Raw genomic sequence first — 14,783 nt, 5'->3', positions numbered from 1 at the left:
AGGACATTGTCCACTCTCATTATACTTTCCATAATATTCACCACCCCTATCAGACCTTATAATTTTCACTTTTCTATCTAATTGTCTTTCAACCTCTTCAACAAATACCTCTAAGGCATTTATTGATTGAGATTTTTCATGCAACAAATAGATATAACCATAACGTGAAAAGTCATCAATAAATGTGATGAAATACTTTTCCTTTCCGAAAGTCGGAACATCAAAAGGTCCACATATATCAGTGTGTATAATGCTTTCAGTGAGATTCGAACTTCCACCCTTCCACCTCCCATCATGACCTTTAATAATGTTGTATCACTTGTATGTAATAATGCCATAAACGAAATAGATACCAAACATAGATCCGACAACTATTTAATTTGTAGAATTGTTAGTATTATCTTCGATCTTACAAGCAACCTACCTAAAGATCGGATAAGATATCTCATTATGTATGTATATATTTTTAAAATACTTTATTTTTTAGAAACCAATTACATAAGCATTTAAGTTCAATAATAATAATAATCTATACTATTAATAAAAACAATATCCTCAGTTTTAACTTCCCGCCCAAAACAGACCTATAATATTATGGTTGGCTTAATATCAGTTTTAACTTCCCGCCCAAAACAGACCTATAATATTATGGTTTGCTTAATATTATAAAATATGGTAATACAGTTCATATCCCTAATCTATACTATTAATAAAAACAATATGCTCAGTTTTAACTTACCGCCCAAAACAGACCTATAATATTATGGTTTGCGTAATATTATAAAATATGGTAATACAGTTCCTATCCCTAATACAATTGTAAATTAAAATAGAATTCCTAATAAAATATATTCTTCCCTACGTTTCTATTCGTAATACAATTCTAGACTAGAATTACTAATGTTATAATTCAGTATATATATTTCTCTGCAATTCAATCTATACTATTAATAAAAACAATATCCTCAGTTTTAACTTTACGCCCAAAACAGACCTATAATATTATGGTTTGCGTAATATTACGCCCAAAACAGACCTATAATATTATGGTTTGCGTAATATTATGCCCAAAACAGACCTATAATATTATGGTTTGCGTAATATTATAAAATATGGTAATACATAATATTATGGTTTGCGTAATATTATAAAATATGGTAATACAGTTCATTATGGTTTGCGTAATATTATAAAATATGGTAATACAGTTCCTATCCCTAATACAATTGTAAATTAAAATAGAATTTCTAATAAAATATATTATTCCCTACGTTCATATTCGTAATACAATTCTAGACTAGAATTACTAATGGTAATAATTCAGTATATATATTTATCTGCAATGCAATCTTTACTATTAATAAAAATAATATCCTCAATTTTAACTTACCGCCCAAAACAGACCTATAATATTATGGTTTGCGTAATATTATAAAATATGCAGACCTATAATATTATGGTTTGCGTAATATTATAAAATATGGTAATACAGTTTATTATGGTTTGCGTAATATTATAAAATATGGTAATACAGTTTCTATCCCTAATACAATTGTAAATTAAAATAGAATTACTAATAAAATATATTCTTTCCTACGTTCTTATTCGTAATACAATTCTAGACTAGAATTACAAATGGTAATAATTCAGTATATATATTTATCTGCAATGCAATCTATACTATTAATAAAAACAATATCCTCAGTTTTAACTTTCCGCCCAAAACAGACATATAATATTATGGTTTGCGTAATATTATAAAATATGGTAATACAGTTTCTATCCCTAATACAATTGAAAATTAAAATAGAATTCCTAATAAAATATATTCTTCCCTATGTTCCTATTCGTAATACAATTATAGACTAGAATTACTAATGGTAATAATTCAGTATAATACAGTTTCTATCCCTAATACAATTGAAAATTAAAATAGAATTCCTAATAAAATATATTCTTCCCTACGTTCCTATTCGTAATACAATTATAGACTAGAATTACTAATGGTAATAATTCAGTATATATATTTATCTGCAATGCAATCTATACTATTAATAAAAACAATATCCTCAGTTTTAACTTCTCGCCCAAAACAGACCTATAATATTATTGTTTGCGTAATATTGTAAAATATGGTAATACAATTCCTATCCCTAATACAATTGTAAACTAAAATAGAATTCCTAATAAAATATATTCTTCCCTACGTTCCTATTCGTAATACAATTCTAGACTAGAATTACTAATGGTAATAATTCAGTATATATATTTCTCTGCAATGCAATCTATACTATTAATAAAAACAATATCCTCAGTTTTAACTTCTCGCCCAAAACAAACATATAATATTATGGTTTGCGTAATATTGTAAAATATGGTAATACAATTCCTATCCCTAATACAATTGTAAACTAAAATAGAATTTCTAATAAAATATATTCTTTCCTACGTTCCTATTCGTAATACAATTCTAGACTAGAATTACTAATGGTAATAATTCAGTATATATATTTCTCTGCAATGCAATCTATACTATTAATAAAAACAATATCCTCAGTTTTAACTTCCCGCCCAAAACAGACCTATAATATTATGGTTTGCGTAATATTGTAAAATATGGTAATACAATTCCTATCCCTAATACAATTGTAAATTAAAATAGAATTCCTAATAAAATATATTCTTCCCTACGTTCCTATTCGTAATACAATTCTAGACTAGAATTACTAATGGTAATAATTCAGTATATATATTTCTCTGCAATGCAATCTATACTATTAATAAAAACAATATCCTCAGTTTTAACTTGTATTATGGTATGGTGCTTATTATTGTACAAAATATGAAAATTTGGCATAATTCAACCCGCAAGGCCAACCAATTTTCTGAACGACATTCGTGCATGCAGGTGTCGGCGCACGAGTCAAGCCTTTTTAAGTTCATTTTGGGATTTCATTTGCACCCCTTCCCCCCTTGCGTGCGAGAGAGAGCATCTATGCTATACAATTCAATAAGCCTTAGAAAAACTCTTGTATAAGTAGTGGTGCAAACCACTTCTCAAACCAATGTGGGACAAAAGTTACTTGAAAGGTTTTTTTCTATATTTTTCTAACTCAAATGGGTCAACTTTGAGAACCAATTTCTCATTCACCCATTATCAGTTTTGAGCGTACAATATATCAATCTTTTCGTCTAACTACGAAGAACACGAATCCATTTTGACCCGACCCAAATCGAAAGTGGACCCCACATATATTTGTACCACAATATTGCCAGTAAAATGCCATTTTATGCTAATTTTTTTCCAACAGTTATTTGTCCAGAGAATATCAACGTGTTGAAGGAAGAAGATGATATATAGTGAAGGGCAATATCATCTTCACTATATATCATCTTCTTCCTCCAACACAACGCTCTACGGTCAACCAACAATTACTCAACTGATTATCCCATTACTCCCATGTAAATTTTTTCTCTAATATAGTTATACTTACTGAATATCAAAATATAAGTGTACCTCAAGATCTTGCAATAACTAACCGACAAGTAATTAAATTAATGAATATGATGCAATAATGTAAATTATCTACCTATTGCATTTATACACTTATTTTAGAATACTGAATTTTTGTGATATTTGTTGCATGCAAGGAAGACTCATACTATAATTGCATTTATACACTTATTCATACTCATATTCGATGTTATAATTTATATAATTGTATATCAATTCAAATATTTCTTAAAATATTATAAGAAATTCATTCCGTGCAACGCACGGGTGAAAATACTAGTAATAATAATAATAATAATAATAATATTGTTGTTTTTTTTACACCATATTGTTGTTGTTAATTGTTGGGATATATAGGTTCCTAAGTTTTACAATTATTTTATTTTAAAAATTATTATTGCAGTTGGATCCTATCAAATTAATAAAATGAATCAAATTTGACAAAAAGTAGATTGATTCTTAATTTGTCAAACATTCTCTGTGACGTTTATACCATGTTGAAATTCATGTTTAAAACTTCGTAGAATTTAACGATCCAATGCAAATATTTTACAAGCATTCAAAATTGGTGACAAGCAATGACGATTTTAGTATTTCACTTGTTCGAGGCTTCTACCCATCTCGAGCCAGCATCCTCCACCGTTTTCTTTATCCCATAAAAACATTTTTATTCATGTTCTCAACTTACTCGTTGTCTTGAGGCTAGGGTACACCATTGAGTGCTTTATGTCATGCCTTTTTAGGAATTCTTTAAATCCTGGACAATCGAATTGTTCCCATTATCAGTAACGACTTGCTTTGGGCTGCCAATCCTCGTATATGCAATGTGTCAGGGAAATTAGGTTGATAATGTGAAAATAAGAAATGTTGTGATGTGGTATAATCACTGCTATAGAAATGAATTCAGCTATACCAGTGCAGGTTCATAACAACAGCATCGTCCTCGAAGGTTAACACAACAATTCTCGTCTCTCCGTGTAGGGATTAGAGCTTATACATCATTCTTAGAGTAATAAGGAGACAAGAAGTATATCAAACAATCTTTGTCTGATTTCATAAACTCAAAGAATAGCTTTGTTTAAATAGTGGAAGCCAAACAATTAAGGTCACATACTATAAAAAGATCTTAGTCATTTATCACTTTATGGTGAATATTAAACCTTTGACTAAAGCATCCATAGATTGAGAGCCACAATATTATTTATTGGCTTACATTTTTTCCAACGATATGTTCTTCCCATACGAACGGTAACAAATTCATGATACTAGCCAAGAATTTTGTTTCCACTCACTTGGTAAAATAACCTATTGCTACTCTGGCATATTTCTACCTTCCAATTGGCATGGGTAATGCTCCCATAATGTCTTTACCCCATCGGGCCGGGTGAAGCGTATGGTGGTAGTTATGGGGTAGTAATCGGTGATTAATTTTTCACGTAATTTTTTATATTGTTGTTAGTATGGGCATTTCTTCACGTATTTTTGAAAGTCTTGAAAGACACTAATATCTTTGTAATATAAAGAAAAGTATATGTATGAATGAGTAGTGATTAATATACTAATTAGTTTAATTTGAATTAACTTTCGGACAATAATACAGACTAAGCAGGCTTCTCATCTATTAAATTAATACATTGAGAATTAAGGATGTGGAGTATTATTATTTTATAACACGTATTCATGGACTAATTTTGTGTGTTTCTTATTTTATTCTTTTGGGAGAGTGAAAGTTCTGGCTTTGTGTATGCCTCCATAAGTGCCATGAAGACGGTAGAAAAAATCTTAAAGACAATAATAAAATTACAATCTTTTAATATCTCATATATATATATATATATATATATATATATACACCTCCCCCAAACCCCTAATTTATCTCAATTTACTTAACCTTCTTTTAAAACAAGTAAAAGATAAGTTGTTATGGTTTGATTTAGGTTGTCCTCATCCTAGCAAGTCTTCCACTTGCTAGGTGAGGTGGCCATTGATGTGGAATTTTGTTTTTTTTTTGTTTATTTTATTTATCCAGGTGTCTTGCAAACTTTCTAATTAAGAAAGCTTGCTAAGACTGACAAAGATTGCCGCATGGCAGCTGCGGCAGCCTTTGTGTACTTTTTTTTTTTAATTTTTTATTAATTATTATATTATTATTTGGTTATTATATTTATAATCTAATATGAAGGTGAGACCATTTTTGAAAGTGAGAGAGTATTGCAGGGATGTAGAATAAATTTTGAAGAATTTGTAAATTTGATGATGTGGAAGTGGGACCCATTTTAAAAAGTGAGAGAAATTTTTGGGATAAGGATAGCCTTATGAAAAAGTCTATAATCGCTACTCGAATGCATGTGCATTTTGGGTGAAGTTTGTCTTGCACTACTACAGTGAGACCACAATGAGATAAATTATCCTAAATTTCTCATTACTAATAATCAACTCAAATCAAGAAAAATCAATAGATAATTTCATAGAAAGTTGAATTTAAAATATTGTGATTATCAGCCATCTTAGCAACTCGACTAGCGTAGAAAGGTTTTATGCTGCTCCACTGCCTCCACATCCAATGTATGCGAATAGTCATGCCCATCATAGATTATATAGTATTGTTACAAGACATTTAGTGTCACAAGTCGCACCAGTGGTCTAGTGGTAGAATAGTACCCTGCTACGGTACAGACCCGGGTTCGATTCCCGGCTGGTGCATCAGTCTTATTTTGTGATTTTGCTCTGGCTCAGCATCAATCTCTTTTGCCAATACACTGTTCCACACCATTCCTGATTTCCTTCAACAGAGTGCTGAACACTTCATTAACTAGTGTCCAATTGCCTTTGAGCCTTCTGGATTTAGCCATATTTATTTATTGTAAAATTGTGTAATTTTTGTATGGGTAATAGGCATTTCATTCTCAATTAATATTATCTTCATTTTTCATTGTTGTATCTATATTTCTATCCAACTGTATGATAGGGACGGTCCCTTAATACCATCAATGATTTATATGCATGTAATTTAATTTTTGTGCGATTATTTAGAGTTGTGGGGTATGGATAAATAACCACATGTAATATTAGATGTTTCATAAGAATTTAATCATGAAAATGAGGTGATCTAGCAGCACCTTCTAGTACGTCTACATTGTTACAACTTTACTCCAGACACTAGCGGTGCTGACAATGAGTTAGTGTAATTACAAAGAAATTAATTTTGTTAACAGAAATCTGTCATATTGACTTTTAGGAATACTTTAGTTATAAATAATATTAAAATGTATCTTAGACTAATAATGCAGCTTTATTATATATTGAAAATAGGTTGAAGAACTTAGCCCGTGGTCATTTCAAGCAAATAGACAACATGATGTATTGTCCAGCGTTCTTTATAAGATGAAGGGAGATATCTTTGGATATGTTAGAGGTGTTGGCAGCTACCTCGTTGTTAGTAAAGTTTTTGGCAAACCAGAGAAAGCTCGGGAAAAAGTAAGTGGGGTTGTGTCGGTGAATGATCTTAGAGAGATTATCACGAATGAGGTTTACTTAGACATTGCTAAGAAAGTTAGGCAAGGTATTGCTGAGAAAGTTAGGAAATATATAACTTTAAGAGGTCCCGTCTAAGATTTATATGCTCAACTATAAACTTAGTCTTGTAATGAAAAACATGCCACAATAGTTCCCCCACCAATTTCCTAATGATTTTAGGGGTTCAGCGGTTGGTACACCTCAGAGCATCCATATGCCTTGTGAACCACTACTGAATACCCGTAGCAGTTGCCATTTTGTTTATTCGTATCCATTTGATATGATTCACGTAATATCTCTTATTTTATAATATGAAATATTTTAATTCAATATAAGATTAACACATTTTTTGTTATAAAATATAATCCAATTTCGTGTCACTTAGTCATATTTGTCATTGGAGATTCAACTGATGTTATTGCAAGAGGGATGCTTTATCCTAGTGGAGTTGACACTATGGCGCATGATCAACCATTACTACCGAATCATGTAAAAGTTTTGATTGATGAGCCTATTAAAGGTACAACAACACTTAGCATACCCGTACCAACCGATTTTCATACAACAATGGGAGAGATTGCTTCGCTGTAAAGATTGCACAACACTTGGGAAAATGTGGCAAGCGATTTACTAAATGTAGTCTATTACCTCTTCTACAACAACTAAATGTAAAAGTCATTTGTGTAAACGACCCAACAATCTCTCCCACTATTGTATGAAAATCGATAAGTACAGGTATGCTAAGTGTTGCTACACCATTAATAGGCTCATCACTCTAAAGTGTACTCGTCGCTGAACCCCTAAAATCATTTGAAATTTGGTGGGGATGGAAACTGTTGTGGCATGTTCTTCATTACAAGACTAAGTTAATAGTTGAGCATATCAATCTTAGGCTGGGCCTCTGAAAGTGTATATTGTCTAATTTTCTTAACAATATCTTGCCTAACTTTCTTAACAATGTCTGAGTAAACCTCCTTCTTGACACCAATACAACTCAACTCACTTTTTCCTGAGCTTTCTCTAGTTTGTCAAAAACTTTACTAACATTGAGGTAGCTACAAACACCTCTAACATAACCAGAGAGATCCCCTTTCTTTTTATAAAGAACGCTAGAGAATACATCATGTTGTCTATTTGCTTGAAATGACCTCTGACACGTTCTTCAACCTTTTCAGCCTACTTCAATATATAATAAAACTGCATTATTAGACTAAGATACATTTTATTTATATTTATAACTAAAGTATTCCTAAAAGTCAACATTTGCTTTTGCTATTTGCGTTGGGCACATAAACCCAATTGAGTTGACTTCAAACTCCTTGCGATGGACATACCTAAAATTACACACACACACACACACATATATATATACATATGTGTGTGTGTGTGTGTGTGTTTGCATTCAGGTGTGAACGTACTTTATTGTGAGAACTTGTGAATCAGTGCACACCGTTTATTTAGCACCATCCTACGGCCTATTAATTACATTTTATACCACTCCCTCATGTTTTAATCAGTGTGGGTTGTTTTGGTAAATTATCATAGCAGTTCCTAAATACACTGAACTGTACATGTAACGTAGGCCGTCGTTGGTTCTGTGGTTTAGGATGAATTTCGGCGTGTGACCACAATGTCAGCGAACATCGGCAGTTCACGACTCCAAAGACGTCAACGTCCTTTGCCATACTGACGTGGGAACATGAACCCAGGTGCGTAAAATACAATATTTGAAAACATAATAAATTTTTGAATTAATGAAATACACTAACTTACATTATAAAAACTTGAATGATAGACACATCAAGTCAATCCATGGTAAATAAATCTTTAATATCTTCAATCATCACAAATATACTAGTCATATTTGTATGATGAAACCAAATCCAACTCTAAAGACATTCTTCTTATTAAGGGTGTGTTTGGAAACCTGGAAAATGATTTTTGGAAATCATTTTCCGGGTTTATGGTGTATAGGAAGAGAGGGGAAAATATGGTCAATGGAAATCATCTCATTGGTCAATGGAAAAGGAGCTAGTTTTTATGGAAAATGACTTCCCCTTTTTTGGGGGAAGTCATTTTCCGGAGCCTTGCTTTGACCCCTCTTCTTCTCCCACTACTTATCTTCATCTCCAATCCTTTTTCCATCTTCCGGCGACTGGTCTCCATGAAATCCAGTCGGCCAGACTGGGTTTCACGGAAAACCAGTCAATCTTTTTTCCATCTTCGCCGACTGGATTTCACGGAAACCTAGCCACCGACTGGTTTCCGTGAAATCCAGTCGGCCAGACTGGGTTTCTGAAACCCAGTCCCGGCGTCTGGGTTTCTGTGAAACCCAGTCTGGCCGACTGGAAACCAGTCGGCGACTGGATTTCCGTGAAATCCAGTCGACGACTGGTTTCGGGAAATGAAATATATATATATATATATATATATTAATAATTTTGTTCATTTTCTTGTTTATTTTCTGGAAAATGAGCCAAACACATCAAGTCAATTTTCTACTCTGCAACCAAACACATGAAAGGAAAATGTTTTCTGGAAAATGACTCATTTTTCAGAAATCATTTTCCACCTTTCCAAACACACCCTAAATTATGTAGTCACTTCTCCACATTTTCCTAAGTGTTGCAAGCCATCATCATCAATAAGGGGAGGTTGTACACGAGTAGGAGACATGTCACCTTGATCCTCGCTTTGCTTTTTGCCTTTATTTTTCTTAGTAGATGATGTTTTTAATACTTCTTGCAAAGAGAAATGTAGAGATAAAAAAAAATATTTAATACTTCATCCGTCTCATTTTTTGTGTCTGGTTCGGTTAACGAGACTTGATTGAAGTTATTTTTAATCCAATTTTTCATAATATTAGGTTTAGTATTAATATACAAAATTTATATATTTAAAAACTACACTAAAAGTACTATTAAACACAAAAAATTAAATTTAAAAATAAGTAAAAAAAAAATACTAAAGAGAATAAACAAAGAAGAAAGAGTTTCTTTGACCAATGAATAGTAAATATGATAGATAAAATGGGATAGAGGGAGTACAATTATAAGACAATTTTAAAACAATAATAAGTATCTCTTCTAATCAATATTTAACACAATTAATCAAAAATTCACAACCTACTTACACATAAATGATACAACCATATAATATAATATAAATATTTCACAAATTCTCAATTTCATCATACTATAATCTACAAATTTAATACTTATATATACACAACCATAATATAATTAACAAATTCAAATATTCAATACTTACACAACTATAATATAATATAAGTGTACTAAAAAAAAATAATATAATATAATTATATAATTAATAATTCAAAACTTCACAAATAAATTCTTAACCATAACTAACCTACCACCATAATGTAATATCCTACTTACTATTTATTGGTCAAACCAACACTTTCTTCTTTGCTCATTTTCTTTAGTATTTATGACCTATTTTTAAATTCGATTTTTTTTTTGTGTTTAATAGTATTTTTAGTGTAGTTTTACTTATTTTTAAATCTCACTATTTTTGTGTCAAAATTTTCCACTTTATGACCTTAGCCAGCAAAGGACTAAAAGAGTTAAACTTGTTTAGGTGAGCTGATGCTCAAATAAAAAAGATTAATAGATTGTTGAAGTGAGCTGATCAGCTCAAATAAAAAAGATTAATAGATTATTTTCACTGAGACTTAAACTTTTAATTTTATAGTTACCAAGTCAATAATTTGATAAACTGTTATGAACCGAAATTCGATACGCAACGTAAGAACCCTTTCGAGCAGGTTTCTAACTCCTAACCGTATTCAAAGTTGTAAAAATCGTTAGGCGTCCAGGGGTGCTTAGAGAGTGTTTGACAACTCCAAAAAAATAAATTAAAAGACTAGAATAACAATATATTTCTCTGATTTTTTTCTCAATCTTCATATACAATAGTCTATTTATACTAAACTACTAATACCTATAATAATTAACCTACTAAACTTATACTAACTATATACAAGGTAATGATATACATAATTTCCTTATACTAATATTTATTCAATTATTCTCTAATCATATATGATTCATCTCCACTAATTAAATCACAAATTATTCTTTTCTTTTTATCCGTATCATAAAGAGTTAATTCCATTTTTGGTCCTAGATTTATAGGTGACATTCTACTTTTAGTCCTTTTTATCAAAACATTCACATTTTGTCCTAATATTATTGTGGCATGACCATTTTTTATCCTCTATCAACAAAATTGTTGAAATGTCGTTAAATACAATGATTTTTCGATCATTTTTATACAAAGTAAGTTGATCCCGCTATATTTTTATGTTTATTTTTTTGAAAAAGATCTGTAATTGAAGACCGAAATGCCTTTGTATTTGATGACATTACAACTGTTTTGTTGATGGAGGACCAAAAATAGTTATGTCACAATAATACTAGGACCAAATATAAATGTTAAAAAAGAACTAAAACTGGACTACCACATATAAATCTAGGACCAAAAATGAAATTAACTCTATCATAAACTTCAATGGATTTACCTATTTCACTTAATTATGCATTACATTATTGGCAATCTTGCTATTATTTCAACCTATAACTTGCCTTACCTCCAAAATAGAACTTTTCACTTTAACGCAACTAAATTTTTGCGGAATTACTCCGTAGTTCATTTAAGGTAACACGGAGTGATTCTATTTCAAGCGGAGTTGAAATTACACACCACAGCGGCGACCCACTCCACTCATCACCCGTCGCTCCCAACCAGTTTGACTCCAAGGTCTTTCACTCTAACCCTTTTTAAGATTTCATCTTCATCATTATCTTATGCAATCTTAATGTGTGAAGCTTTTTCTTTTCGGTTACTATTCTCTTGGATTCAATTTTTTTGATAAATTTTTAGTTTTGATCTATCTGTTTGTCAATTTCTACAAATCTGTGTGTCTTTTGAGTTGGTTCTTGTGTAAATTGTTTCGGAAAAGAACCCACACCCAGCATTGGGGAGTCGGTCTAAGCTCGATTTTACCTAGATTTCACAACAAAGGGGGGGAATTTGGCCGTAGGGTTTTATTTGATTTATTAATTAGTCAATTAATTGCAAATACAGCATTTGTTGCAATTTGTAAATTCTAGGATAGAAATCAATTTCGTCTTAATTTTATGTTCATGTGCTGGTTTAGATCCGTATTTGGGGTATGGCTTCATGTAAAAATGGCTGGTTCTGGGATGATATTGTGGGTTATGGTGAGTCAAGTAAATAAAATGGATGGTCATGTAGAATAATGTGTGTTTAACCATTTTACTGAATGGTTTGTTTAATTAGTTTTTCAACTGATTAAATCCCAGTTCAACGACTGAGGCCATGCACAATAGACTAACTTTATGAGATTGAATTTTTGTTTCTCTGGATCTGCTCCTAGTTGTAGTTTTGAACACGAGTACTACTTGACATGATGAGCCAAATGAGTAGTAACTCATAATTGTCATGATGCTTTAAACAATTAAACTGCCCAATAATTTTGACCAGATAAGAGTTGAAAGCATTTAATTGTAATAAAATAATTGTTGTTGAATAAGCACCTGAGGAAAGGAAGGGGTTTGGTTACTTACTGCACATAGGTTACTCGTGTTTAATTTGGGTATTTGCTTGTGGATGGCAGACTGAATCTACATTTTCATCATAACAACATAGCAGTTGTGTTGCAAATGTTTTGTCGTCGTTTTCATTGTTCTTTTAAAGATATTACACTGTACTTACCTAAGATGGCATCATGTAAGCTAGAATGTTTAACATCTGAAAGAACATAGAAAAATTACTTTTCAGAGGGTAGATAGCAGTGAGAGAACAACTGCTATACACATACATGCAAAGTTTAAGGTTATTATTTGCATGGGACTGTTTTTTTCCTGAGTTGGTGTATTTTTATTTTTGCTACAAGTGATATATATCTCATATATGCTATTGCTTTATAATTGCAAATTTTCCTCAAATGACATTTTATTCAGCACCAAGTGTTCTTATTTATAGTATGGAGTAAGTGATGTTGGAGCGGAACACAACTTCAATGCTATTGTTAGCCACAGACAATTGCAACTTAAGTATGCTCCGTAGGGAAACAGAGGTATTTTGCTTCCAAAATGAGGTTATTCCACTGGAGCATGAAAATATGTGCTTCAGATTTGAACAGTCATTGTTTGCTCAGGATGCTTAAGATGGTATTACATTCTATTCTCAGAATATGAATGCATGCAAAATATGGAGTACTTGAGTTTGTCATTCCTGCAACTGTCCTTGTAGTGCAAAGTTGGCATGGTAATGGTTTGAGCTTGCACTTTTTTGTCACCTAAGCTTCTATTGGTGATAGTGTTGCTGAGATTTTAGAATTAGGAATCACTAACTTATGTGCTTGTGATGTTTGAATCATCATTCCTTACTATTAGAAAATGCTATAATTGGGGGAAGAGACCAAGGTTCAAAACTCGGCAGCGGCAGGTGTGGGGATTATGTCCAAAGTGGACAGATTCGTTGTGATTTACATTCTCCCAAATGCTCTGTTGGGCCGGGTTGTGGGGGGCCCTTAGGGTTGGGGATTCAACCTTTTGGGGGAAGAAAATGCTATAATTATAAGAACAATAACAATAACTTTAATATCCTTGGATTTGAGTGTGTTATGGACTTATGGAATACAGAGTATTACATATTGCATTGGTTTGAGTTACTGGAGTCCAGTGATATTGAATGCTACAAATATTTGTTTCGTCTATATTTGTCAATTTCTTCGTAAATTTTTACAGAATATATTAGTATAGCATTACTTTAACAGAATAATAATGATGACATCTAATTACATGCATCTTCTCTATGGTTGCGATAGTACTAGCAATCAAAAGATTTCACACACTTGGTTTAGACTTGTCTATCACCAGAGTTAAAAAAGAGAATTAAAATATGCAGTATTCATCTCGATCCACTTTGTTAAGATATTTATCCTCCAAATCATGGTTGAATTGATTGTACCTGTTAGTATTTTGGCATGGAATTTTCCGTTGAGCATTTGAATGTTTTGTGCAGTGAAGAAGCACTCTGAGACTTGTCAAAATCTAAGATGAGTCTGGCATGCCTGGTATGCCATAGTGTAGAAAGTCCGTTGCACTCTTTCAGGAGTTACTCGGTTTCAAGTTCAGACAACGAAGGAAGATGCTCTACCATCGCCAATTGCTTGACCAGGAAAACGTTGCTTCCACACTCTTGTGCAAATGGCGGTGTCACAACGTCTAAGGTGACACCTCAACCTGCTGGTCAGAGTACTGTAGTAACAGGACCCCCAAGGCTAGTTCGGAGCCGTGCTATCAGAAGGGACCTCGTTAGAGACTGGAACTTTGAAGGTGTTGTGTTAGAACGCTAAGGCTACACATGAGAAGAAAGCTCGGAGTGATCGCAGCTGCTATATGTGTTGGATTAAGGATATGATGCCATATTTTGTACTTGGTCTCACTATTTGTTTCAAAGAATGTGAGCATACTAGATGAATTTTGAGTCAAGTCATCTGTTTATATTCTCTCTACTCTTGGGCTTCTCAGAACTGATTTCCTTCATGAACTTCCATGTTTTGTAATGTAAGTCTCAACAGTGAACTTCATTAGCCTTTTTAGTTGCAGATATGTAACATTTGGAAAGATGATTATGTGACAACATTATTGTAGCATTTATGTATTTTACCTTTTAGGCTCAATTACCATTGCTACCA

The 14,783-nt window shown here is 32.1% G+C and overlaps 1 long non-coding RNA gene and 1 other non-coding gene across 2 annotated transcripts; both read left to right on the top strand.

The window, feature by feature from the left end:
• Window positions 1-6,146: 6,146 nt before the first annotated feature.
• On the top strand, window positions 6,147-6,217 carry TRNAS-GCU. The gene has a single exon. It is a non-coding gene; the product is annotated as a tRNA-Ser (tRNA).
• Window positions 6,218-11,677: 5,460 nt separating this feature from the next.
• On the top strand, window positions 11,678-13,290 carry LOC116003092. The gene is made up of 3 exons (XR_004094616.1): window positions 11,678-11,815; window positions 13,064-13,157; window positions 13,272-13,290. It is a non-coding gene; the product is annotated as an uncharacterized LOC116003092 (long non-coding RNA).
• Window positions 13,291-14,783: the final 1,493 nt, after the last annotated feature.

The sequence above is a fragment of the Ipomoea triloba genome, chromosome 13, assembly GCF_003576645.1.
Source record: "Ipomoea triloba cultivar NCNSP0323 chromosome 13, ASM357664v1".
In the NCBI taxonomy this organism is placed as follows: Eukaryota; Viridiplantae; Streptophyta; class Magnoliopsida; order Solanales; family Convolvulaceae; genus Ipomoea; species Ipomoea triloba.
The sequence above is the reverse complement of the archived record's forward strand: the minus strand, read 5'-3'. Positions and strand labels throughout refer to the sequence as shown.